General features: G+C 39.1%; 1 long non-coding RNA gene across 1 annotated transcript; it reads left to right on the forward strand.

The window, feature by feature from the left end:
• The first annotated feature begins 887 nt into the window (after positions 1 to 887).
• LOC114140526 (uncharacterized) lies at positions 888 to 3,858 on the forward strand. Its single transcript, XR_003594605.1, has 3 exons — positions 888 to 1,011; positions 3,309 to 3,463; positions 3,658 to 3,858. It is a non-coding gene; the product is annotated as an uncharacterized LOC114140526 (long non-coding RNA).
• Positions 3,859 to 27,178: the final 23,320 nt, after the last annotated feature.

Genomic DNA, 27,178 nt, shown 5'->3' on the forward strand with positions numbered 1-27,178 from the left:
GGCACTGACTAGTAAATAATAAACAGCTTTAATAGGAAGATATACACATCTCTGTCGAGGGTTTCAGTCTGTGACTTACTTAATGTAATGAATAAAAGTTTTCAACAAATAAAAATGGATAAACCTGAAAAAGCAGACGTTTACTTATTCCAGTGTAACATACTTTTAACCATTCTAGAAAAGCTATACATAAGTGATTAAGTATTAAGGTTAACCACAGCATTTTTACAGATAATCCATAATTGAAGAGCAGTAGGAAAAAGTATTAGTGAGAAAGAGTGGTCAATGTATTTTCCTATAGCCAAATACTTTTGCAGCATAACTACAAAGACATGTAAGGATAACATAAGCCACACTATTTATAAACTTTATGGAAAAAAGAACGTTTTTAACATGATCATATAGACTGACAAAAACAAGTTCAACAGTAGAACTTTTTCTTTATTATTCTTGGCCGTTTGTTCATTTTAAGATCAAATTGCATGTTTTTGTTGATTCTTAGCATGTGCTTTTCCAATGAAATGATTTAACCTTGATAATGTAGCTGCTTCATAAAAATGGCCATTTGGAATCACAGTTTGGTGTAATGCAACTGGTTAGTTTACAACACAAAGACTGTAAAGTCAAATCAGAAAAAGAGGATGAGAAAAAAAAAGAAAGAAAATCAATAAAGTCAAAAGAAAGGAAAAAAGGACAAGAAATAAAGAAATGACATGCACTAGCTGTAACAAATGCACAATCAGAAGAAAACATTACAGAACAGTGGTTGTACTACACGGACCATAAAGAGGGACGGACAATGATGGAAGAATTGGTAAGTGGCGGTAATGCTACTGTAAGTTTGTTGCCAACCGCCAATAAAAACCAAGAAGAAGAAGAAGAAGAAGAAGACGGAAGAATTACAAGACGCAGACAGAGTAACACAAAGCAAGAGGTTGTTTAGTGTCACCTTTGGATAGAGATTCGCTCTTGGTGGTGGACCTGTACGGTGCAAACAAGCAGAGACAGCCGGTAAGGCAGAGACTGTATTATTGTGAGATCGCACTGCTGGATCGCTTTCATTTTGGATTAGCTTTAGCCTAGCCAACGGCTCGTTAACGCTTGTGTTGTCGGCTATAACTGAACTTAAATATTATGTGAAATCTAGCATAGTAATTGGTGATTTTGATGGTTGGAATGACTGTTGTGTTGTGATTTTTAACTGATGGATTTTATGAAGTTAACTGTTAAACTATATATTAATTAAACATTAATTTAAACTAGGTAAAATAATAACTTAAAAGTCCCTATTTATATGTTTGTAAAATAAACATTCATGATATATATATATATATATATATATATATATATATAAAGTAAACATTTGAAACGTAAATATTAATTTGAACTTTCAAATTAAAGGACTTAGGTTAGGTATGTTGTTCATTTGACTTAAGCACTTTGTGGGTTGTTTCACAGTGGTTTGCTCAGTATTATTTTATTTGCGGTCTGAGTAAAATTCATTTATCTAAGCTTAAATAATACAGGTTAGTAATATTTTTTTTTTTTTTCTTTTGGGGGGCTTATTTAAAGGTTTTTACCTTTTTCTGTAGCAAATGTATGAGAAATGTCCTGACACACTGATAAATAAATGGAGGATAAATTAAGGACATTGGTTTGTCCTTTGAGTGGAATCCAGTTGATAAAAAAAATCTGCATACATGTATCCATCCCTTTTCAAGTGGGGAAACTGCAAAAATTAAAGGAGAACTTGACAAAGACCATTAGGTATATGTTTTTTTCTTAAATATTTTTTGTGATGTTGGAAGGCCCATATTTAAGTTTCCTCTGAATTTTAGGGTGTCAACAACTCTAGCCTTTGTCATGTGTTCATAATCAAAGTTTTGCACCATTTAGCAATGCAATTTAAGCCGTTTGCTCTCATCTCCCTGAAGCAGTCAGATTGTCAAAAGGATTACAGTGTCATATCCATCAAACTCAAGTAAACAAATACAGAAACAGCGCATGAAACAACCCTGCATTGCCTGGAGATTCATTAATGACAAATAATGCTGCTCTCCTCTTAAGGTCATGCAGATAAAATGTCCTTGTGAGATTTGAAGCACTGTTTTCTTTTGTAAAATAAGTTAACATGTATGACAGTTGTGTCAGAGAGCTGTTAACTTATTCATGTCATTACTTGTCATTTACAAAAAAGCATTCTGCCGTAAGTATCAGTAGACAGTCATTACATTCATAATGCACCATAAGTGCATGATAGTAACAAACTTATTCTTTTGTGGGAGAATTGGTCTGCTTATCTAAAAAGGCATAAGGTAAGACACGGATCCCAAGCCAAGCTGTGTCTCACATTGGACTGACCTTCCATTGCATCCTATCTCTGGAACTCCCCTCACTCAGTGGTCAGTGGTTGGCAGTTAAACAGGGAGGTAATGAGTTTGGTTACATTACTGGAGTCACCACAGTGGTAGCTTACACAGGTCCAATCACACAATCGATAACTTTCCATTGTGTTTGGATGATTAAATCTCTAAGCTTTGAAAGAGAGGCGATAAAATGTTAAACTGGTTGTGCCTGTCATAAATGTGGAAAGACATATGGTCCAAATCATCTTTAATTTATTTATTTAAACCCCAAAAATTACTCTTTATTTCCTTTCAACCTCAGTACATACTCAGTTAATTAATCAATTGCTAATTAACCAATTATTTAAATCGGCCAAAAAGATTTCTGTTTAAAGAAACCCAGATTGCATTGGGTGATTGACTTCCAGCACTACCAGTGTTTTATGAGATCTTAGCTATTTGTTTTAAGTTAAACTATTAAACAGTTTTATATTCTGTTTAAATTTTTATGTAATTTATGCAAATAGTGCTTTAGATAAATGACCATTGATATAAAATAAACCTTCACTGATTTACCTACCCTAATTAGATCAATATTTACCCAAATTGCATATAGTTTGCAAAAGAGCGTAAACGGACTCTGGTTTCACATCAAGGGAAACGGGAGAAGGTCTTTGTTCACTGCAGTGAGAGGTTGATTAGTAGCAAAGAAGATAGTGTTGACCCAGAGAATTTGTAATATCTACCTCTCCTCATTCTGTGTAAAGTCTGCTCCTCATTCTCTTATCTACGTGGGTCTCAAACTCATGCATACATGCATGTTTTAACACATAAAAAGGTGTCCACAGCTCTAATTAGACTGCCAGGATGAAAGAGTTTGTCCTCTTTGGGTAAAGTGATACCAATTAATGAAACTTGCATGTGACTTTCTCTGCCCGCCAACCCCCCCTTGTTTCCCTTCAGCCCACAGTCGCCCACTCACCCCACATTCACCTTGAGGTGACAGCCCCACTGTCACATCATGACAGCTTGACTCTTTCTTCAGGCTCTTGGTGAAGGAATAAAAGCAGCAAATAAACAAAACATCACAGGAAGGGAAGTGGCAGCAGAAGGATGATGTGGGTGAAACATATTACATGTTCTCAGCAGGTTTTTTTTTTTCTTTTATTCGAGAAGACAGTGGTTGTGATATTAAAACTTATCTCGCTGATGACACTGGATGTGGTGAAAATGAGAATTCTTTATGAAGAGTTAATCCTTGACAGCGTGTTGATTTTTTTGTCACTTTGTGTCCGTCTTTCTGTTTCCACAGATTAATACTTTTTTCTTTCCCTGCGAGAATCTCTGTCAGTCAAATGGAGTTTGCATCGTGTGCCGGCTTCTCACTTTGATTTGCAATTGACGTCCCTGCAGGTGGCACTCCTTTTTTCATGTAAGCATGGCAACTGTCATATCTAATGACCACACAGAACAGGCAAATATAATCTGAAACTGTTACTTTGTGGACATGAAAGACAAATAAAAAAGAAAACAAAACATGAGGCTGAGTTAGATAGGATTTTTTGTTACTCTTTATGTTTGCTGACTTTTAAACAAGAACATCGACCTCCAATCACGTAGCCCTGACAACAGGAAAACAGAAGTGAAACAAAAACCAAAGTGAGATTAATTCACCATGGTGCACGGAGTCAAAGGCAGAGTTTCCAGGGTCACAAAGGTTTTTTCATTTCTACCTAGAGCAAACACGCGGGCAGATTTTAATGAACAACTTGATCTGGAGAACGTTGATTTTTAGTTTAAACCAAAACAAAATATTTACCCTTTCACATTTTTGTTTTACTTATTATACCGAACATCACCTGCTCAATAGTAAACTAAGGATGTGATATTTTATTTAAAAATATATATATTTTGTTTTTATTTTTTTGAAAGAAATTGATTTATAAATGATTGCAGACCAGGCTGCACAGTGGTGCAGTTGGTAGCACTGTTGCTTTGCAGCAAGAAGGTATGCATGGGTTCTCTTCGGGGATTCCGGCTTCCTCCCACAGTCCAAAGACATGACTGTCAGGTTAACTGGTCTCTCTAAATTCTCCTTAGGTGTGAGTGTGTGTGTGTGTGTGTGTGCATGGTTATTTGTCCTGTCTGTTTCTGTGTTGCCCTGTGATGGACTGGCGACCCCGCCTAAATGTCTCGCTGGAGATAGGCACCATGAGGGACAATGGTGTACAGAAAATGGATGGATGGATGATTGCAGATCCAAAACTTGAAAAGGATCATTCAACTCTGAAAGTTTAAGTTTAGTTGATTGAAAAACAGTCTATTTGCAGCAGTAAGAACAGGATTTCTTTAAATACACTTGCTTTATTTAATGAATAATATAAAAGCATATGTGGGTGCACCAAAGTTTGCTTTTGAGTAAATGACACCAGATATTTACGAATAATTCCATTATAAGGAAATTTTACTTGTCCATAATAACTGACCATCTGCATCAAATGTTTGTGCAAGAGGGCAAAATTCGTCATTCAAATATAGCAGGTGGGAGCTGCACAAAATCCATTCAGGGATCACAAGTGGCACTTTGGACACTTTCTGATTTAGAAGAATCCCAAAATGCTCACTCCCCATATAGTTCTTCCAATATGTTCTGAGTCTGCCACTTGCGTTTCCTCCCAGTGGGAGACTCAGACCACCATAGCTGACTCCTTTTGTTGCAGAATGGTAGCGCTGGTCCATGTTTAGCCTGGATAACAGATCTCCTTATTGGAGATTGTTTGTGCTGTGGAAACTCATCTTAACCAATTGTTCCCTGGATCTTGTTCTTTTTATCATGTCCACTTTCTCACAAGCTTAAGTAGGGTAAAACCAGATACCCCAGTAATTCCAGAGCTACAGCTTCCTGTTTACCTCTTTTCACACCATAAAAGATTAAAAAAAAAAAACATCTGCAATGCTCCAGACAAGGTAACATTTGGAACATCAATTTCCTTTCTGTGTAACCCTCACCCATATACTTGAACTCCACTCAAGGGAAAAGTTCACCTAAACCCAGTTGGAGCAGTTCGTCTTTTCCCGGTTCACAAGCGTGACATCAGACGTAGACTAGCTGAATCTCATTCAAGCCACTTCTCAATATGCTGAAAACCGTTCATGTGGATGCTGGATGTGTCGGCATGCAAAGTGTTTCTTTTCAAGAACTCACATGTGCAGTCTGCTCTTTTTTCATAATCTATTTTGAAATTCAAAAAAGTGAAGTACCATCCAGACTGGGATCTATGATGCTTCACAGGAAAGGAAACTTAGAGAAGGTCATTGAAATCAGTAATTTTTTTCTTATTTACCAGTAATCATGGCAAAATACTGGATAACTGAAAACAGTGGATTTTTTTCTTTTAGTGCAGCTGTTTGTTGTTTTTAATCAGTGTGTGTTGTGATTTTGTGGCAGTGTTTTTAGTCATTAAGATGCATTGATAGATACAGAGCAGATTTATTCACATTGATACATGGCTTTAATACTGAAAACATAAAACCAAATGCATAATACAATAATTATAAAAACTATACTACAGGATTGTTTTAGTTTTTGTATTTTTGTCTGCTGGATCTGAACAGGACTGTTGAAAGAAAAAAGGAAAACATCAAGTGGACACACATGAAAAGTGCTTGAGTGGGAGCCGAAGAGTGTGGATAGAATGTTGACAACAAAATATTAAAGATCAAAGTACACTACTTTTTTGAGTAACAGTCTCTCCGCAGACATATTTGACTCAAAACTATTCTTTATATCTCATTAGTTGTTGTCAGAACATTTTCTTTTGTTGTTCTCAGACATAATATCAAGATACTGATGGAAAAGTGTAGCTTAAAACAATTACTGCTGACATTTTTGCGTGAAAGTGATGGGGGTTCTATATTTATTTGTAATTTATTCATATTTGTGCAGAGTTTTGACAGTTGTGGGAATAAGGTGTGATTTCCAACGGTGACAGCAGCTCCCTCTCTGTTGCAGATACTTGTGATGGTTTTAAATGTCTTTATTAGACCAGACAGTAACTATCTGTGATTTGACACAGAGAATGATCAACAGAGAGGAGTGTCTCTTTCTCACTGGCTCCCTGTTATTTTGTTCCCTCGACTGCTGGCCTGTGTGCAGCTCTTCTGTTCAGAGCTCATTTTAAGGCAAGACATGTAGCATAGTTACAGGCCTGATGGTATCTCTTCCCTCATATAATACTTAAGCACTCATAATAAAGCCTTTGCCCTACTCACTGTTTACAACTGCAAAAACTGGGCCTATTACATGTTTCTGTATAATTTTCTCCAAATCCCAAGCCTGAGCTGCAGAGCTGGATTCATTGTATTTTTGATAACTGCTGTCCTTGTATTGCACCTTGCTTAAATGAGGGTCAGCTGCTGAGATGGGGAAAATAAAGGGAGCATGAGATGGGAGGGAAAAGCACTTAAAAGGTGGTGAAAGTTTTAATAGAAAAGGGGAATTGATAAGACTGTTAAAAAAATTATAAAGACAAAGGTTAATTGGACTGCTACACACACATCTATAAAATATTAAATCAAGTTAAAGTTAAGGGAATAAAAATTCTGAAATTGGTGATGAAACAAAAAGTATGATGGGTAACACTTAAAAATGTATAGAGTATATTTTTTGATAATAAAAATATACTTTTAAAATAACTTAAGGGAGATGATAGACATGGTAATCTTGGATTAAATTGCATCTGATATTGACAATGATTTATTGAGATGCAATATAAAAAAATGTACTTGAGATACAAAGCTCTTTTAATTGACTAAATAATTTCATTATAATTTCAATAATTGTGTATATGTACAGATTGCAACCAGCTAAATGTAGTCAGATTAAGATTTGAATTTTGAAATTTTCTTTTATCTACCTGGGAATGTGTCAAATACTTGTGGAGAGGAATCCAACAGCAGACTCAGGGGCTAAAGTTGGATTATAAAGGTTTAATGGAAGACAGAAGCAAAGTTGAAGTTGTGGGAACAATGGAGATGAAGGTTTGGGAGCTGACACAACCGAGTCTAAAGACAAAAAATTCAACATTTAGAATCACCGCACCAAGACTGAAGTTTTCTTAGCAAATTTAGAGGCCAGGACTAAAGATGTCACTGAATCGGAAAAAACTGGAAATGAGTGGATGTTGAGCATGGGTATTTATGGAGGGTGGTGATTGGAAGCAGCTGCACCAAGGTCCCACCCCTCAGATGCTTTTGTAGCCAAGGAGGAGAATTCCCAGCGAGTTGGCCTCCTCTTGATACAGTGGTTTGAAATAAATATGAAAAGGTTTTCCTGGTGTGGATGTATTTCTGAAATAGGATGACGATGATGATGATAGAGAATATAGTAATAGATTCAACATACTGGAATTATTAATTGGTATATTTTGGCTATTATAATATTGTCTCTTACTTTGCTTTGTATATTACAAGTATCAAAATAAAAATCAGAAAACCTGGATTGTTCCACTAATTCCTAATAGAGTAAGTTACATTTGCAGAGATGTTTTAGTCTTTTTTTTCTGTTATCATAGAGCATCTGCTTACAACACAATGTTCATACTAGTTTTATCTATATTGAGAAATTAACTCAGTTCAGTTCTGTATTGTCCCACATGGGGGGAAACTAGTATCATTCATTCAATATGTTTTTGTGTTGATAAATAGTTGCAGTATTCAGTTGGGAACTTCGAAACCCGATTGCAAACCATCATCTTTAAATGGAATTTGATTCCATGTTTTTAAAATTACTTATCTCCTTTGAAATGTAATGGTGGATGGTAATGCCTATGTTTCATAATTTCAATATTCATTGTTTCTATGGCTGTAAAATATATTTGCTTCTTAAGGAACACCAGGTTATGTGGAGACAAAGGTTTATTGCTCAACATTTTAGTATTCAGCAAAATGTGCAGATGACACCCCTTGTTAAATGTAACACATTCTACTCATATGATACATGGTCCCATATTTATCATAAAATGCAACAAGAGCCACTTTATCTTAAAATAAAAAAGATTATTAAAATACAGTCAATTCTAAGTAAGGGAAGTGTCCTCATTTACAGCTTAATGAGCTGTTCAGTAGATCGTGACTTCTAATGTTAATTTATTAAACTTCTTAGTTCATTAACATTGCTCACATTGCATGTATATAAATTATTTATCAGCTGTGAATTTTATTTTTACAAAAAAGAAGCAACATAACAAAAAGACACAATTTTGAGACCAGTTCCCTGAATTTCAACTCTTGAGCAGTGATTAAATTGTGCTTCTAAAGCGATCTCTCCAATCACAATTTTGACAGGTTTTAATTGACTTTTCCCTCACTTTCTGTCATTTAAAATCTTGGAGTGATGAAGACTGAATATTAAAAAAACATATACTTTCCTTCAGGAAATTCACTGAAATGTGGCAACTTTTTGGGGTGGAAAAGGAGCTTAGGCTAAAGTTCATTTCCCACCAGTTCAACTTTTTCAAACATTTGCTGTTTTTGAGTGTCAGAATTTTTTTTTTTTCTTTGCGACAATAATGCCTCCAAGTAGTAATCCTAGGAGTCATGTAAACCACCAAGCAGATCACATACCTCACAGTATCTAAGGGAATGATTTAAAGACAGATGCCCTTCCATATAGCACCTCAGCCTGCATACCAGGTTTCTGCTTAATGTGAATTGATGCTATTTTAGAGGCCATCTTGATAAATCTGCTGTGATAATCTCAGTGTAATCCTCTCCTCTTTAAACCTGGCCTTTCAACAGCCAAGATAATCATTTTCTGAAGTGCTGTTGAGAACATTCATTCATTTCCCATCTCAGCTTCATCTTCTGCCATACTGCCATTTGCTTCAGGTTTTCTTCTGGTTTTTTTTTTGTTTGATTTTTTTACAGTAACATATTTACTTTTTTGAACAGATTGTTACTGGATGCTGACTTTTCTATGAACTCCATTTCACGTGTTCCCCCCTTCTTTACTGTCTGCTGAAATTGAAGTGCTGCCAACAATTGTCAACAGAGTTTGAAACGCTGCGTGAGGTGACTGTTTGGAAGATTATGATTGCTCATAACAATCAGCATGCCTTCAGGCTGTGCTGTATCTACTGACGCCTCATCAAGTACAGAAGGGTGAGGAAGGCATTGGGAGGCGGATGTATGCTTTATTTTGAAACAATGATAATGATGGGATGGCAATAAGCAGGTATCATGGGTGAGCTATAGGAGGCAGCCACTATATACATTGTATATAGTTTTTATAGCTTCCAGTGTAATAATATGTTAAAATGAAAGCAGTAAAACATCCCCTCTGTTGGAGAACTGTTTGACAATAAAGCAGGTTTCCTTAAATAAATACTTGTATTGTATACTTACGTTTAAGACATTCAAAAGTAACATAAAGCTTCTTGAATTATTTAGTGGTTTTGAGCTTTGTCTAGTTTAAGAAAACTGTACATAGGCTAAAACTGATCCATCTTTTAAGCTCAAATCAAAGGTCTAACGTACTATAAGTACAACTCTTATTTAGAAATATGCTCCCAAATAAATCAACATCCTCTGACATTTTTTATTGGCATGCACCTTCATTCTTTGTCAGAATCAGCTTTAGAGTCAAAATCGACTTTATTTGCAAAGTTCGTGCACACAAACAAAGAAGTTGACCTTGGTTACACTTTGCTTGTAATGGATACATTTACATATAAATATATACAGTGTTTTGTTTTTTGTTTTTCTTTTACTAAGGACTGATTTAGAGTGCACCTGCTAACTAACCAAGTTTGATAAAAGAAAAAAATTAAAATGGGCAAGTGATTGGTACCAAAAGAGTGGACATTCTTAAGCTAACAGTTTAAGCACCTTTAATTGGGTCTTCTGTTTACAGAAGGTTTAAGTTTTGGTTTCATTAAACCACAAAACACTTTATCACAAGGTTTGGAAAGACTTTAGCGATATCTATGTGTTTGCTTTAGAAGAAAATGTGTGTCTTATACCCTACTTCTTATGCCTGAAGCAGGTAAAGTACAGGAGATTTTTTTTGTCGCATATAAAACACAAGTATTTGTCAGAAATCCCTGCAGCTCCTCTTCAGGGTTTGCTCTTAGAAACAGGTCAGTGAGCACTCTGAGCAGTTCCCATCTCGTTTGTTGGATCAATTTTAGAAAAAGCTGTCCTGGCTTAGTAATGTCACCATTAGTCTGTATTTTCTCCTGTTACTGGTAGCTGTCATCATTGTGTCATGGTGTGTATCCAATGTTGTATATTTCTGAATTCTTTTAAGACCAATATATTTGCTTAATTAGAGACTTTGTAACCTTTCTGCAAGGTATGACTTAAGCTAAAACATGCAAATGAGCATTGGATTTTGGTATGGATTAGGATGCCTGTCTTAGTTGGTATGTAAAGCGAATGACTTGCTTTGTTATCTCATAACCTTTTCAAAGTCAGAGAAAAATGAAAGAACTCCTTATTTTGTCAATAGTGAATAACAGATCAGACTGTTTGCCAAAAATCAAAGAGGTTGAGAGGAAGGACATGTCTTTATGTAGAGATGGACTCAGAGAGAAGCAGCGGGTCTGACTTTTTTATTTTTTTACTGGTTTTACAAAATATAGAGCCTTGGATGGATGAATCAGTGGATGGTTAATGTTTTGGGAGGTCTTGTACATTAAAAAGACTTTCAAAACAAGATTCATGAAAAAGTTAACATTCATCCAGTCTAATTAAGCTTCAGCTATTTTGAAATTAAAAATGTGCAAAAATGGTGTGTGTTGCAGCTGTCATTGCAGTTTTATGACGAATTGAGTAGAAGAGCATGATGAAGCAAATTCATATATTGTAGATGTGCATGTCATGACTAAATCTAAAAAATGTAATAAATAATTTGCAAAGTGTTTATATATTTGTCTGTTCCTTACACTGCTAAATTTCTATATATGGTTTCTATCTGTGTGTTTTTTGTCCAAATATATCTTGAACATTTGAGCAATTTTATCAACCCTTCAACTCTTCATTTCAAAAGATATTTAACGAACACTCACACTCAGCAGCATACAAAACTAAAAGTCAGCTCTGGTACTTGGTCTGATGCAAGAACATAAAAGTGCAGGCAGAAAAAGAGAAATAATGCCTGGAGATCAAACTTGGCACAAATACAAAACATAAACAAAGCCCTAACTGAGAGGGCTTGAAGACTGCATGAAAAAAGTCCAACAGAAAACCATAAAGAGCATAATAAAATGAGAGCAAAGAACCCAAAGCAGGTTAAACACACATCAAATACACATCAGAGGTTATCAAAACAGGGGTAGAGGAAAAAGAGGCAATCACAGGGACAATGGGGAAAAAAACAAGAGCTGTAATAAACACAGTGGTGGCTAACTGGGAACAAAATGAAGAACGGAGCTGTTTTCACACATGAACTTCAGTCCTGACACAGCAAGGATCCTCTTTGTCTATTCTCATTGCACTGTTGCAAAAACGTAGTGATTTCCACACTGTATTTTCTGCATAATGCCATGCCTCCTGCGTATTCTGAATGTATGTTCTTCTCCTGAAACCTTTCTCTGGCATTTCCAGATTTCTGAGACAAATTAAATCTGTTGCCTATTTGGAAGATGACTACATGTTTACACTGATCTTTTTTGCATTGTTTTTCAGTTGGATTATATGCAAAAGATCCAGATGACAAAAAACATAGTCGCTGAAAGAAACAAACTGCAACTATTTCTTCATATTTCTTGTCAAGTAGCAAAACTTTTTTGTTTACATTTGCACGAAGCAAAATGTCTTCTTCTGTCAGAACACATACTCCTAACTGGAAATGACAGCGAGAGCACAGGAGAAAAAACATGAGGCAGAGTATGAAATGTTACATCTACAGCACACCGAGAAAGTCACGGGAGATTGTTGACTCCTTCAGTTTTACATTTATATCAGTGTTTTGTGTTCTTCAATCAAACTGTGCTGCTTTGAACTCTATAGAAAACAAGGAGAGCAAGCACAAAACAGCCCATCAGCTAGCATACTTGTTAGCAATGAATTAATGAAATGTACTTTGCTCAGTTTATGTTTTTCCTTCTAAGAATGCTTTAAATTAATATGCTTATATGGGATTATGTACAGAAATTAAACTGTGTAGTTTGGATGAAAAGAAATTAGTTTCTCCATCCATCCATCCATCCATCTTCCTCCGCTTATCCGAGGTCGGGTCGCGGGGGTAGCAGCTTCAGAAGGGAGGCCCAGACTTCCCTCTCCCCGGCCACTTCTTCCAGCTCTTCCGGGGGAATCCCGAGGCGTTCCCAGGCCAGCCGAGAGACATAGTCTCTCCAGCGTGTCCTGGGTCTTCCCCGGGGCCTCCTCCCGGTGGGACGTGCCCGGAACACCTCACCAGGGAGGCGTCCAGGAGGCATCCTGACCAGATGCCCAAGCCACCTCAACTGGCTCCTCTCGATGTGAAGGAGCAGCGGCTCTACTCTGAGTCCCTCCCGGATGACTGAGCTTCTCACCCTATCTCTAAGGGAGAGCCCAGCCACCCTACGGAGAAAACCCATTTCGGCCGCTTGTATCCGCGATCTCGTTCTTTCGGTCATGACCCAAAGCTCATGACCATAGATGAGGGTGGGAACGTAGATCGACCGGTAAATCGAGAGCTTCGTTTTTTGGCTCAGCTCTCTCTTCACCACGACGGACCGGTACAGCGCCCGCTTGACAGCAGACGCTGCGCCAATCCGCCTGTCGATCTCCCGCTCCCTTCTTCCCCCATTCGTGAACAAGATCCCGAGATACTTAAACTCCTCCACTTGGGGCAGGACACCCCCCCTGACCCGGAGAAGGCACTCTACCCTTTTCCGGCTCAAGACCATGGCCTCGGATTTGGAGGCACTGATCCCCATCCCGGCCGCTTCACACTCGGCTGCGAACCGCTCCAGCGAGAGCTGCAGATCACGATCCGATGAAGCCAAAAGGACCACATCGTCTGCGAAAAGCAGAGATGAGATCCTAAGGCCACCAAATCGGATCCCCTCAACACCTTGGCTACGCCTAGAAATTCTGTCCATAAAAGTGATGAACAGAATCGGTGACAAAGGGCAGCCCTGGCGGAGTCCAACTCCCACCGGAAACGAGCCCGACTTACTGCCGGCAATGCGGACCAGACTCTGACACCGGTCATACAGGGACCTGACAGCCCGTATCAAAGGGCCCGGTACCCCATACTCCCGGAGAACCCCCCACAGGGCTCCCCGAGGGACACGGTCGAACGCCTTCTCCAAGTCCACAAAACACATGTAGACTGGTTGGGCGAACTCCCATGCACCCTCCAGGACCCTGCCGAGGGTGTAGAGCTGGTCCAGTATTCCACGACCAGGACGAAAACCACACTGCTCTTCCTGAATCCGAGGTTCGACTATCCGACGGACCCTCCTCTCCAGGACCCCTGAATAGACCTTGCCAGGGAGGCTTAAGAGTGTGACCCCTCTATAATTGGAGCACACCCTCCGGTCCCCCTTTTTGAACAGGGGGACCACCACCCCAGTCTGTCAATCCAGGGGAACTGCCCCCGATGTCCATGCGATATTGCAGAGTCGCGTCAACCAACACAACCCTACAACATCCAGAGCCTTAAGGAACTCCGGGCGGATCTCATCCACCCCCGGGGCCTTGCCACCGAGGAGCTTTTTAACCACCTCGGCAACCTCGCCCCCAGAGATTGGAGAGCCCAACCCAGAGTCCCCAGGCTCCGCTTCCTCAGTGGAAGGCATGTTGGTGGGATTGAGGAGGTCTTCGAAGTACTCTGCCCACCGACCCACAACGTCCCGAGTAGAGGTCAGCAGCACACCATCCCCACTATAAACAGTGTTTGTGCTGCACCGCTTCCCCCCCCTGAGACGCCGGATGGCGGACCAGAATCGCCTCGAAGCCGTGCGGAAGTCTTTCTCCATGGCCTTTCCAAACTCCTCCCACGCCCGAGTTTTTGCCTCAGCAACCGCCCGAGCCGCATGCCGCTTCGCCCGCCGGTACCCATCAGCTGCTTCCGGAGTCCCACAGGCCAAAAAGGCCCGATAGGACTCCTTCTTCAGCCTGACGGCATCCCTCACCGAAGGTGTCCACCAACGGGTTCGAGGGTTGCTGCCGCGACAGGCACCGACAACCTTGCGGCCACAGCTCCATTCGGCCGCCTCGACAATGGAGGCACGGAACACGGTCCACTCAGACTCCATGTCCCCCACCTCCCCCGGGACATGTTCGAAGTTTTGCCGGAGATGGGAGTTAAAGCTCCGTCTCACAGGGGATTCCGCCAGACGTTCCCAGCAGACCCTCACAACACGTTTGGGCCTGCCAGGTCTGACCGGCTTTCGCCCCCACCACCGGAGCCAACTCACCACCAGGTAGTGGTCAGTGGACAGCTCCGCACCTCTCTTCACCCGAGTGTCCAAGACATACGGCCGCAGATCCGATGAAACGATGACAAAGTCGATCATCGAACTGCGGCCTAGGGTGTCCTGGTGCCAAGTGCACATATGGACACCCTTATGCTTGAACATGGTGTTCGTTATGGACAATCCATGGCGAGCACAGAAGTCCAGCAACAGAACACCGCTCGAGTTCAGGTCGGGCGGGCCGTTCCTCCCAACCACGCCCCTCCAGGTCTCACTGTCGTTGCCCACGTGAGCGTTGAAGTCCCCCAGCAGAACAAGGGAGTCCCCAGGAGGAGCACTCTCCAGTACCCCCTCTAAGGACTCCAAAAAGGGTGGGTAATCTGAACTGTCGTTCGGCCCGTAAGCACAAACGACAGTCAGAACCCGTCCCCCCACCCGTAGGCGGAGGGATGCTACCCTCTCGTTCACCGGGGTGAACCCCAACGTACAGGCGCCGAGATGGGGAGCAACAAGTATGCCCACTCCTGCCCGACGTCTCTCTCCCTGGGCAACTCCAGAGTGGAAGTATGTCCAGCCCCTCTCAAGGAGACTGGTTCCAGAACCAGAGCCATGCGTCGAGGTGAGACCGACTATTTCTAGCCGGAACCTCTCGACCTCACGCACTAGCTCCGGCTCCTTCCCCACCAGAGAGGTGACATTCCACGTCCCAAGAGCCAGTTTCTGCAACCGAGGATCGGACCGCCAGGGTCCCCTCCCTTGGCCGCCACCCATCACACAGTGCACCCGACCCCTATGGCCCCTCCCACGTGTGGTGGGCCCATGGGAGGGGGGGCCCATGTTTCCTCTTCGGGCTGAGCCCGGCCGGGCTCCATGGGTAAAAGCCCGGCCACCAGACGCTCGCCATCGTGCCCCCCCTCCAGGCCTGGCTCCAGAGTGGGGCCCCGGTGACCCGCGTCCGGGCGAGGGAACACCAAGTCCAATGTTTTTACTCATCATTGGGGTCTTCAGGCTGCACTTTGTCTGGTCCCTCACCTAGGACCTGTCTGCCTTGGGTGACCCTACCAGGGGCATGAAGCCCCAGACAGCATAGCTCCTAGGATCATTGGGGCACTCAAACCCCTCCACCACGATAAGGTGGCAGCCCATGGAGGAGAAATTAGTTTCTATGAAGACTAAAGCTAACAACATGTGAAGATAGCGCTAATTCCATAACAAATTTCTGGCATTTTGAAATAAGTACACTTTCAAAGATTTTGTTGAAATTCACACGAATGTCACTTATGAACTTTTAAATTACATTTGCATGTTATAGTTATTTACAAGCAAGTCTAAGGTCCCTTTGCACTGAGAACCATGTTGGTCTACAAAATTTTAGCAATAATGTTCATCCTGAAACACATGGCTACCAAACTGTTATAAGCATATCTGTTGCATGAACTGCTTGAATGAAAACTATAAGGGAGCATAAAAATCAACAAAGAAGATAAAATGCTTCTTTCTCACACCAACTTACCTAAGAAAGGTATCTTGGCAAGTTGTGCTGAACTTGTACATTTTCCACTGAATGTTTTGAAAGGAAAATTACAGATAAGGCTCCAGTGCCCCAGTGTCCCTGTCTGTCTAATTGACCATTTAATGCAAACTTGACAGCAGTTCAGAGGTTTTTTAAATGCTGCTTGACTGGAACCAACACTTTTGACCCTGGAGTTGTTTCAAGATGACATGTTTCAACATGGCACAATTAGACTAAGCTCCATTAGGTGTAAACTTGAATCCCTGAGAAAGGCTTCAGGTCCTTTCTGTATGACCTGAAGCCTACAATGGAAATACAATGGGAATAATATTACATCATGTGGGACCTGAAGTCCTACAGAAAGCAATCTTTCTGCAGATACATATACCTTGCTGCGACAAATTGTGTGCCACAAAACAGTAAGTGCGCTTTCCTAGTTTTTTAAGGATTTTGATTGCCATTTGAATTTAATGCTGAAGTCCTGCTGTTTTGGTGCAGTTGAAATTAGCCACAACTTTCAGTGTAGTAGTTCTATTTATGCTGGTGCATTAGACTGCAGAGTTTAAAAAAAAAAATAAGTAAACAGACTTAAATACCTTCAAGTAAAACAAAACAGAAATTATTTTATTTGGACAAATGAATAGATCTTTAATGTCTCATTGGCCCTTTATTTTCTTACTCTGACTTCTCTTTGTGCAATATTTGACAGTGCTTTTGTTCTAAGATCAGATTTAAAAACTACATTCAAGAGCAAAAACTACATTCTTTTCAATCAGTTTATACCTTTACCACATCTTGTTTAAATTAATGTGGGAGAGATCCTACAGCACAGGTGTCAAACTCCAGTCCTCGAGGGCCAGTTTCCTGCAGTTTTTAGATGTGCCACAGGTACAAAACACTGGATAGAAATGGATTAATTACCTCCTACTTGTGTAGATCAGTTCTCCAGAGCCTTTCTAATGACCTAATTATTATATTCAGGTGTGGTGCAGCAGAGGCACATCTTAAAGTTGCAGGACACCGGTCCTTGAGGACTGGAGTTTGACACCCCTGTCCTACAGGGAAATCCCAAAACATTCAAAGGCCAGTCGAGTAAAATAGTTCATCCAGGGTATCCTGGGTCTTCCTCTGGGTCTCTTTCTAATGAAATGTGTCCAGAGCCCCTTTCCAGGAGGTGTCTTAACCTGAGCCCCCACCCCTCCATAGCCTGCCATCTTATTGTGGGGGAGGAGTTTGAGTGTCTCAATGATCTTAGGAGTTAAGTTGTCAGGGACATTATGCCTTAAGGCACTGTTTCTCAATTCCGGTCCTCAGGCCCCTCTGCCCTGCATGTTTTAGGTGTTTCCCTTCTGCCACACACCTGGATTGTATCTGTGGGTGATTATCAGGCCCAGGCTTCAGTTCTTGATGGTCATGCAATCATTTGAATCAGCTGTTTTGGAATAGAGGCACATCTAAAACATGCAGAGCAGGGGGGCCTGAGGACTGGAATCGAGAAGCACTGCCATAAGGTCACCTAGCAAACAGGTCCAAGGTGAGGAATCAAACAAAGAGCAGCTTTATGATGAGAAATACCAATGGAAATAGTATTACTTCATGTGGGTCACCGGGTCCCTCCCCCTGGAAGAGGAAGCGTGAGTTGCCTTCACATAGACTCAATACATGTGAGAGGGGCCAAAGTACCTGGTTGCATTGTGGGATGGGCAGTTGCTGAAGGCAGGGTGCTTGGCAGTCTGATCCTCGGCTGCAGAAGCTGGCTCTCAGGACATACAGCTCGATCAATTATCAGCAAGTTGTACCAAATGCTGGAGCTTAATCTCTGAGAAAAAAGAAACAGCCTTATCTTATCACAACAGTGTTGACCTCCTTGCACAGGTTCAAAGTCCATTTTGAAATTCAGTTTAAAGTTTTACAGCAAGTTTTTTGAGAGTTTAAATAGCATTGCACCAGCTTACCTACCTAAACTTCTACACTCTAACACGCCAATCACAGCACTGAGGTCCACAGATCAATTGCTTTTGGACATTCGTGGATCCTGACTAAAACCAGAAGAGACAGAACCTTTTTGGTGGCAGCCTCTACTTTGTGAAAATTAGAGTTGCTGCAGCACCATTGACATGCGGTGAGATCTGGGTTCAAGCAGGCAGTAGCTAACAGGGAATTCAATAAAATAATCAGGCATAAAATTATACTTTAATAAAATAAAACTTAACTGCATGCAGGACACATTATTTCTTGCTCTTGTTGAGACTCACGCAGTTATTGATTTCAAGAATGTGGCACAAAAATAACTTCTTTATTGGATTCAAATTATTGCCATCAAACAGAATTAATGTCTTTCCTTGCGTGAATCACCAAACAGTGGTACATCTTCAAATAATGTTTGAAAAAAATAAAATGAAAGAGGCGGAGAAAGCACATGAAAAAAGCTATTTAACTTTTAGTTTGTTTCAAATTCATATAAATGTGTAACACATATTACTCCCAAGTGATGCTATCTGTGTGAATATGTTTGATTTCAACTGTAATGACCTGAGAACTTAGACCAGTACATAAAGTAACCATTTTCAACATACCCATGGCTTTTGGTATACAAAAAAGGAACATGTATTACACTAAATGTGAGAACTTTGTGAGAGTTGCTATGACACTAGAATTTGTCTTACTTTGTTAGAAAATAAAGAAGTTCATGACTCTGTCCTTTCACTCTTTCTCAACAGAACAACTTCCATCTGTGCCATGGTTATCCTCTTGCTGGATAGCTCACTTTTGGACAACTATAACATTAGAAAAGCATTGAAAGAGATGTATTTTAACCCTTGGTGCATACTCAAATTCATACCATTTAACAAAACAGGCAGAACAGAGGTGTGCGTACCAGCACTGTGACGTTAGTAAAAAAATGAATAAATAAATAAGGCTTGTTTGGTTTTTCACCCAGCTTTCTGCCTTACCAGCAATGTTGAGTTATTAATCTCTGCTGATAGGGTTTCCCCAATACCTTAAGTGATTTAATTATTGGAATATGTCCAGAATTAAACATATTCTGAGTTTTAAAAATAATTTTTTTCAAACAACCATGCCACTGTTAAGCGATCATTATTAATCTTTGTTGAAAAGTCAATCATTTTTACTTGCTCTTAGTTTGAACAAAAAATACCTATTTTTAATTGGCATTAACTTTTAACCTCAATGTGATTAGATGTTGGTTTAATATTTTATTGACATTGATTTACTGAACATGCATCTTGCAAATGTGAAAAGTAACGTTTGTTTCTTCACTTGTCAATGTTCCTACCATCTTGACATACTCGCACATCAAAAAATCTAAACTGCAATTTAGTATCTTTTAAAAAGTATTCCCGTCATAACTATCATATTCCTTTTCCATAATCTTCTTGTTTCCTTGTTTTCACATGGTCTCATCAGAAAGCTTTCATTTTGTCCTCTCAGCTTCTCTTTCTGTAATGTTGTAAGAACCTTTCATCATTCTGTCATAGCGGTGTTCCCAGGGCACTCTGCTTGCCACCCCTGACCTTCTTATTGTTGGTTTCTGGTAATGATGGTGATCTACTGCCGGCAGTGAAGTTCATTTTGCCGTGAGCGTCAGTAGAATTCATCAGCTAAAGGTCTGCATTGTTCATGAAAATAGATGACTGAAAAAAATGCATGGAAAAAATTAGGATATCAGGCCATGTAATGTTTTGCTTAAAGATGATTACCAGAATATGCCGACAGATTTTTTTAAAGCATATAATAGGTTTTTCTAAGTGGCATTCATAGGCTTTATCTGTTCATCTAGGCTCATCAAAATGATGACATTTTTTAATTACTTCCTTCCTACGCACTGAGAAAAACATGAATGTTACCTCAAGAAACAAGCCTCACAATACAATAGAGCAAACCCACTTCCTTCAGTCATGTAAAAACAGGTTGAATCCACAAATCATTTACCACACTTCTGATTTCCCCGTAGGCTGCTTCCCACAGGATCCACTGCCTCTGTCTGTTGAGTCTGGCATTCCTTTCTTTTTCCTCACAAGCATTCTTAGCCTTGAACTTGACTTGAGAAACAAAATGTTTTTTTCCAGTATTCTTGGACTGTCTAAAAATGTTGACATCTTTCCATTTGATAAACAGCTCATGTTATTCTGGAAGAGTTCATAATTTTTTTTTTTACATCATCAATCTTGCTGTACATATTTCTATATGTCAAAATCTGCTCAAATAAAACATGCATATTGCAGTAAAGTAATATCTGATCACTTGTAAGAACATATGTACTATTTTGTTTTACTTTCTTTGCAAGCTTGCTCCAATTTGTTCTAGCTTGAACCCAACATGGTAATCTAATATTCTCCTTAAAGCAGCAGTAATCAGTGTTTACTAATCTCATATTTCATATGCTTAGAATGATCCAGGATAATGCTGCCTTTACACAAAAGTAAGATTATCTTATACCGAAAAGCATATGTGTGATGTTAAAATCCAAGTCACACTGATCCACATTGAAGTTTTTGGCCTCAAATAGAGTACAACCCCCACTGTTGGGTCACAAATCACTCACACAGAAAAACCTACGATGTATCATTACATTTTCCAAAAGTGTTTCTTTTCTGTCTTGTGAGAGACAAATGTAGATCAAATTCAGATTTGCATATGTTTTATATCCAATCTATGTAAAAAGGTTGTGACATTTGTGTCATATCTATGGGTGTTTGGGTTTTGACTTTTGTTTATGTTCATTTTTTTTTGTGGGTGATTTATATTCCACAGTTTCTGCTAGATGGATTCTCTCTTTCATGTCTAGTTTTTTCTTTTGTTCTGCTTCCTTTTATAGCTGGTCCCCAATCCCCAACCAGTGTTGGGGACCACTGCTGTGAGGTACATAGAGCAACCCATTTTGGATCCTCTGGCATAATTATTGTCAAATTATCTGTTAGCATTTCATTGAAAGTACTCAACTTGCATGTTATTTAACTAAGAATGTCCCATTAAGATACCATATCTCTTCTACCAGGGATCCCAGGGGCCTCATTCATAAATGAGTATGTAGCTTTACTGATTGTGGGAAGGAGAAATTCTGATACTTAAAAATCTGATTTATAAGCTCTTGTCACCACACATGTTGCCTTTATAAATCCAGATTTACGGTGAAATGGGCGCAGTTGCATATTTATTCCAAGCCTCTCAATCTCTGCCCCTAAATGCATGTGCAAATTAGTAGAAACACCCAGAAAGCTCCCACCACATGTCTAAAAAATACATTTAGAAGCAATGGCCACTTCTAGATGTTGCACACCGAATAGTGCATTTTATTTGAAAGGTGTCTTTCGGTGCATTTTTATAATAAATAAAAGCAATAAAATTCAAATCAAAACATTTAAAATAAAACCCCAAAAAGGAACAATTTAAGAGTAAAATATTGGGACATGCTGGTCAAAGTGAAAGTTGAAGTGAGACAGACTACCAGAGAGTCATGCTCCTCTTTCACATGTGTTGGTTCTCTCCAGGTACTCTGGCTTCCTTCCACAGTTAAAAAATATGACTGTTAGATTGATTAATCTTTCTAAATTTCTCTTTTGTATGAGTGTGTGCATATATGGCTGTCTGCCCTGTGTGTCTCTGTGCCATCCTGTGATGGACTGGAAACTTGTGCTTCCTCTTTACCAATGATTTCTGGTATACCCGTGCAATCTAGGACAACAGTCACTAGGTTTAGGCATCAGATGGATACTTTGTTCCACCAGATTAAGTGGTGTAGGCCAGAACATTCCTGTATTTTTGACTGTTTTGTTGTGGTAATAAATCCAATTATCCTTGTTGTTTTTTTGTGGTGCTACATGAAGATGAGACCATGTTGTTTTTCATAAAGGAATTACATAGGTAGATATTACTGCAGATTTTTTTTTTTAATCCAAAACAATCTATTATTTTTACAAATGTAGAAATAGATTTTAAAAATATGTGACATTATTTGAATGACAGGTGTGAAAACAACTCCACAGAGCGCCTCACATATCCTACACAATATTTACTTGGATTCACAAAAACAGAAGATCTAAATGACTCGATATATCAATACATTTTGACATACCATCATTCCAAGCTTGCTGATATGACACAGTCCCAGTAGACTTGCTTGAATAGATTTGCATCTAATGATGATAATTGGCAGGAAAGGGACAAGACCAGTTTATAGACAGACACAGGTAGTCTCTGTGGTTTACAAGAAATCCTCTGAGAAGCCAAGACTCGAAAGCTTACTGGAGCACTGTCACCATGCTATTCATAGTCAACATGTCTTCCTCCCTATTTCTCAAGCAGCTTTCAGTGAAAGAGACCCATGGGACTAAATATGAAGTATATAGCTTGTGCGTATTTTTCATAATTGCTTCTAAGGTGAGACAAGTCTTGGGAGTCTGTTTGTACAAACTCCAAAACAGGTTGCCAGCCTGGCCTCAGTACTGACGTTTAGTAAATTACTACAGTTGGGCTGTCAGTCCCAACTTTATTTTTTTTACTCTCATGGTTACCAGAACATCTTGTATTTGTTAAAATATTTGCAATTGAAAGCGTAGCCATTGTGATGGTGATGATGCAAACTTTTCAGCTTGGCAGAGCTTTCTGAGGTGACCGAATTCAAAAATATGTCTGTAGAGTCATAAAAATCTGTTTGCATGCTCTATATTTCATTTTGACCCTTCATGAGTTTAATTGGGGAAAGATTATTACCTCATAAGCTTCAGCAAGAACTAAAACAAAGTTGGCACCATCAAATTAACACAGCGCACATTACTACATTACAGTAAAAAGTGATGAATGCTTCCCGGAATTTCAGAAAATTTAAGCTTTTATTCAAAACAACAGATATTTTAATCACAATTAACACAAACATTTACTGTCAATGTTAATTTTCAACTGAATTCAGTTCAATTCAGTTTATTTATAAAGATTTAACAAATGTAACCTCACAGCACTTCATAAGGAACACAGGTCCAACTAAAATGAATTACATACTAAGTGGATTTTATACGTATGTAATCTTATGCAATCATGTAAACAGATTAGATTCAAGGACTGCAATGAAAGTCTAAGTCAGATTACCATTTTATTCAGATGTGCCAAAGCAGGGATGCATCTAAAAGTTGCAAGACGATAGCTCTCAAGGACAGGACTTTGGTACCACTGCTAAGAAATCACACCAAAGAGATTCAAGTTTCAGAATTAATTATGTATCCATTCGTCTGTCCAGTCCTTCATTCTTAAGTCTAGCTCTTATTGGGAGAGAACAGCTTGGGCAATCAATCACAGTACAACACAGACAAAAACAACCAACAAATCACAAACACAATTTACCTGAAAAATTTATCTTTTTTTTGTTGTTGTTTTGTTTTTTTTTTTGTAGGGGGTTGGGACATTGGACTGTGGGGAAACCCATAGGAACCATACACAGGTAAAAGCTCTTAGTAGAAAGAACCCCAGGACCTTTTTGTGGCAAGGCAGTTCTAACAGCGCTAACACCTGTGCACTCTGCACCTCTTATGACTTCAAATATATATTTCCCAACATGTAAGGTTTAGAATACACTAACACACTTTCATTAGCCCATGTGTCTAATAAGAAAACAAACAAATAAGAAATTTTTGGAAAAACTGATTTCTGTAGCGCTTAATCTCTGTGGTCTTACTGCATTGTAGCTTTCATGATTTTAAATTTAGTTGTAACATTTTAATTAGGTTTTGCTTTTTTCCTTAAAATGCACTTATTATATTTCTATATATCTTCTTTATACCGTTATTTTTCAATTACAGCTAAATAACAAAAGTGTTCTTCAAACACTTGTAAACATAGATTGAATGCCCTCAACAAGTTGTTGTATTCCTGGTGAAGATGTATAAAATGTACAAGCCTTAAAATCAAATGCTGGTATAAATATTTGGTGACAGTAAACACTGCTGCAGTTCAAACACTGAACTTTGGTGAATTTTTTCACCTCCATGACCAACATCTTTTAATGTGTGTGATGACTAACAAGGTACTTTATCAACAACAATGTTGGATAGGGTTTCCATTTTCAACAGACTTTAGACATAGCATTTGACTTAAAAAAGTAAGGTACTGAAAAATTGCTTAAGATTAATCTAATTTGCTAGACTTGTTACAGTGGTAAATATGTGACATTAGTGATGTACAATTGCGTAGAACGTTTTTTTAATGTTGATTTTTTTTTCCCAAAAAAACGTCTGTAAATTAATTAAAGATTTCATTTTTCGCAATATTTTCAGCGTGAGGTTATACTTCTGTAATAAAAACATTTTAATCACAGCCTTGATTACCCTTCAGTTTTCTTTGTGGCTCCTCAGGTTTTGCGGGATAAGCACATCAGGTCTTTTGTTCCCATGCAAACAGTCGTAAATGATGAAAGCCCAACACACTGCTGCCCTTTTCAAATCATTCATTGTCTACAAATTTCACAACACATCTGCTGTTGTTGCCTGAAGTATGGTTCTGTGAGATATGAAAAAGCAGCACATCTGCCTTTGTACACTTGAAAGTCAGAAAACAGAAGTGACCTCGTTTAAAAAATAAAGTCTCATCAAATAGCAACGCCTGGTTACAGATAGTAAACAATATCTGCTCCCTGAAAACAATGATGTCTGTGCCAGAAACATAAAATATTCATCACTGATCTGCAGATTTGCTGGAAAGGTTTCCTCACCTTTAGATAATTCCTTGTAAGAAAAGCTTTAGCTTTTGAGCTTTGTGTTCTAAGATAACCTAAATAATTCTGGGCTTCACTTTGCTATTCAGATATATTAGGATTAGAGATAATATTGTAAACAACTTGCCTTGTAGGCCATTATTATCCCTTCTGCTGCCCTGAACAACTGAGACATGAAATCCACGAGACTCTTGAAGGAGTGCCAACAGTAGACCCTTTGTGTCTTATGAGTTTTAAGTTTGGGCCTCCATGGATGAGATTGGTTTGTTCAGCTCATTCAACAGATACCCGGATCTGTGAAATGAGGCATTTGTACCTTAATCTTGTTGTTAGTCTCTAAATTCTGATGATACATGTAGAACTGCCCAAACCATCACACTCCATCTGGTAACCTTTGTTTACTTTTCTCCTTTCTTTCTTTCTTTTTTTTTTTTTTTTTTTACCAGAAACAACATAAACTTTTTCAATAACCTGAGCTACTGTGTCTCATCTGTTGAATTGGACCACAAGTGCCAGCCTTTGCTCCCCACTTGAATCAATGAGCGTTGACCACCTGTGACCCTGAGGCAGGTTCATCACTGTTAGACACTAACGTCTGCAGACCAGGAACACCCAGTAAGAGCTGCAGTTTTGGAGATGGTCTGACCCAGTCATGGTGCTGTTTAAGCTCAATCAAGTACCATTTTTTCCTGCTTCTGACACAACATTTTAGAGGGACAAAAAGTTCACTTGAAGCCTGAATAACCCACCCATAAAGAGGTGCTATGATGAAGAGATAATCAGTATGATTCACTTCACTTATTAATGGTTATAATGTTATGTCTGAGTGGCGTGAGAGTGCAATCAATGTTTCTTTCCAATATCTTGATCTCCACCTCTCCCAGTCTTTCAACACTGTATTTGTCTTTACTTTTAATCATAGTCATTTGAAAAGACATAGCAGCTTAAGTTGCTAAATGGATATTTTCTGGTATATTTGCGCATCTAAATCATATGCAGATTTTTATGTTTTTAAGAGACTTTAAAAGGTTTTGAAAAATCTAAGTGATTTATTAATGCTTCAGAAAATTAGATTATGGAAAAAATATGACATCATAAACTGCCTAACACCTTACGGTTACAATTAAGTTGTGTGCTTAGAAAATGTAGCCTGGCCTTTGCCTCAAAATACAATTCTGCTTGATTCTCATCTCCCTTCAGTGCTCCGTCTGGGCTTTCTGCCATGGAACTTGGTTTCTCTGCATGAATTTCAACCGGGACAATCAGCGAACAGAAAGAGGAGATGTAAAAGATGTTGGTTTTCTGCTAAGCAGAATCATCTTTTGTATTTTGATTAGGTTAGTTCACACCATTTAGTGACCCTTGTGAATACTTTTTTGGAAAATCTTGTACATTTTAAACTTATTGTTAATTAAATTTAAATTAAAGACACACAAGTTAGTGGAGTAAAGATCTTTCTCTACCAAAGATTTATTTATTTTTTAAAATGATTTAGAATTGTGTCTCTTGGTTTGATTCTCTTAATTTAAATGTGCCTCAACATAGCAGGCAGCATTACACTGCCAAAGTGAATAGTACTAACTGATTCTTTTCTCCTCTTTTTGAGCCAAATGAAAAAATTTAATCAGTAAATAAAACACTGTAGTGAAGTTTCTCATCTATCTGGCTCCCAGCAAAGTGATATTTCATATTCATTGCAGAGGGTACTTGAACTGTTGTGTTGTGGAAGCATTTTGACAGGGAAGACTGACTGCAACTGCAATGCAAAAGATGAAGGCTCAGGATGAATGAGTCAGTGAGGTCGTGTCCATCTATTAGATTATCATCAAACACAGATGCAGTCGGACCAAATGTCTCGGCGCTGCCATATCTGCACAGGTGTCTCATTAATGTTTCTGGCAGTGTCCTACACATCATCATTGCCAACTGATTAACTGCTGTCAGTATACTTTGTCCCTGCCTTTCAAATTTCATTCACCTGTTTCAATTTAGAGGACCCGCTGAGTGCAAGCAAGTAGTTTCCCATCAACTTGTAGAAGAGGCGGTTTGCAATTAGATGTACATCATCTTACAAGGCACAAGTCAGGCTGCATGTGCTGTAACAGGACAGACAGAACTTCTTGCAAGTCATTCATTTTGTAAAAAAAAAACAAACATAAGATGGTTTGCTCTATCTCTAAAGTTTTGG

This window comes from Xiphophorus couchianus, chromosome 3 (genome assembly GCF_001444195.1).
Source record: "Xiphophorus couchianus chromosome 3, X_couchianus-1.0, whole genome shotgun sequence".
In the NCBI taxonomy this organism is placed as follows: domain Eukaryota; kingdom Metazoa; phylum Chordata; class Actinopteri; order Cyprinodontiformes; family Poeciliidae; genus Xiphophorus; species Xiphophorus couchianus.